This window comes from Boleophthalmus pectinirostris, unplaced genomic scaffold (assembly GCF_026225935.1).
Source record: "Boleophthalmus pectinirostris isolate CB_2022bp ecotype Guang Dong unplaced genomic scaffold, ASM2622593v1 HiC_scaffold_1, whole genome shotgun sequence".
NCBI classification, from domain to species: Eukaryota; Metazoa; Chordata; class Actinopteri; order Gobiiformes; family Gobiidae; genus Boleophthalmus; species Boleophthalmus pectinirostris.
The window spans coordinates 6,741,723-6,743,732 of NW_026570970.1; positions in this window are offsets into that span (position 1 = coordinate 6,741,723).

Genomic DNA, 2,010 nt, shown 5'->3' on the forward strand with positions numbered 1-2,010 from the left:
AATGGCTTTGCTCCATAAACATTTAATCAAATTCATCCATCACGCTTGGCTAAGGTTACAGTAAATATTAAATACATAAAAACCACCCAATTTTTCCAAGACAGGGTACTAAAATTGATAGATAAATATATTACAATTTATTCATAAGGATAGCAGCTAGAACGAAGCTTCTTTTAAAATGATTTGTCCCAGTTCTCGGGGTTAAAAGCCTCTGACCAAAGGGAAGCAGCTGAAAGTTTAGTGTGAAGTTTTGCATGTCTTTTAAAATACTCTGGGATGTCCTCTGTAACCGTCTTGAGTACAGAGAGTCCAGGCGGCTCTGAGGATGGACAATCACCTCACTGGCCCAGGACGTGGTCAATTAGATGATGTTTAAGAGGTGTTTTTCCCCCGGCGCCTGGACACTGGAGGTGGTAGAGGTGAGGATGTGGAGAGTGAAGAGGACGATGAGAGACTAAGGAGAGAAAAGGGGACAACGAGATGATGAGGAGAGTGAAGGGGACGATGAGAGGATGAGGAGAGTGAACGGAACAATGAGAGGATGAGAAGAGTGAAGGGACGATGAGAGGATTGAAGACTGAAGAAAACAACGCGAGGACGAGAAAAGTGAAGAGGACAATGAGAGGATGAAGAGACTGAAGGAGACGATGAAAGAATGAGGAGACCGAGGGGGGTGATGAGAGGATGAGAAGAGAGAAGGGAACAATGAAAGAATGAGGAGACTCAGGGGTATGATAAGAGGATGAAAAGAGTGAAGGAAACAATGAGAGGATGAGGAGAGAGAAGCGGATGATGAGAGGATGAAGAGAATGAGGGGGATGATGAGAGGATGAGAAGAGTGAAGGGCAGAATGAGAGGATGAGGAGAGAAAAGGGGATGATGAGAAGGATGAAGAGACTGGAGGGGACAATGAGAGGATGAGAGGATGAAGGGAACGATGAGAGGATGAAGAGACTGAGGGGGACAATGAGATGATGAGGAGACTTAAAGGAGATGATGAGAAGAGAGAAGAGGACAATGAGAGGATGAGAGAGAGAAGGGGATGATGACAGGATGAGAAAAGAGATGGGGACAATGAGATGACATGGAGCATGAAGGAACAATGAGAGGATGAGAAGAGTGAAGGAGACAATGCAAGGATGAGAAGAGTGAAGGGGATGATGAGAGGATGAGGAGACTGAGGGGGACGATGGGAGGATGAGGAGAGTGAACGGAACAATGAGAGGATGAAAACAATGAAGGGGACGATGAGAGGATTGAAGACTGAAGAAAACAATGCAAGGACGAGAAAAGTGAAGAGGACAATGAGAGGATGAAGAGACTGAAGGAGACGATGAAAGAATGAGGAGACCGAGGGGGGTGATGAGAGGATGAGAAGAGAGAAGGGGACGATCAGAGGATGAGGAGATTGAAGGGAACAATGGAAGAATGAGGAGACTCAGGGGGATGATAAGAGGATGAAAAGAGTGAAGGAAATAATGAGAGGATGAGGAGAGAGATGCGGATGATGAGAGGATGAAGAGAATGAGGGGGATGATGAGAGGATGAGAAGGAGTGAAGGGCAGAAAGAGAGGATGAGAGAGAGAAAAGGGGATGATGAGAGGATGAAGAGACTGGAGGGGACAATGAGAGGATGAGAGGAGTGAAGGGAACGATGAGAGGATGAAGAGACTGAGGGGACAATGAGATGATGAGGAGACTTAAAGGAGATGATGAGAAGAGAGAAGAGGACAATGAGAGGATAAGAAGAATGAAGGGGATGATGACAGGATGAGAAAAGAGATGGGGACAATGAGATGACATGGAGCATGAAGGAGAAAAGTGAAGAGGACAATGAGAGGATGAAGAGACTGAAGGAGACGATAAAAGAATGAGGAGACTGAGGGGGATGATGATAAGAGGATGAGAAGAGTGAAGGACAATGAGAGGATGAGGAGAGAGAAGCGGATGATGAGAGGATGAAGAGATTGAGGTGGACGATGAGATGATAAGGAGACTGAGGGGGCGATG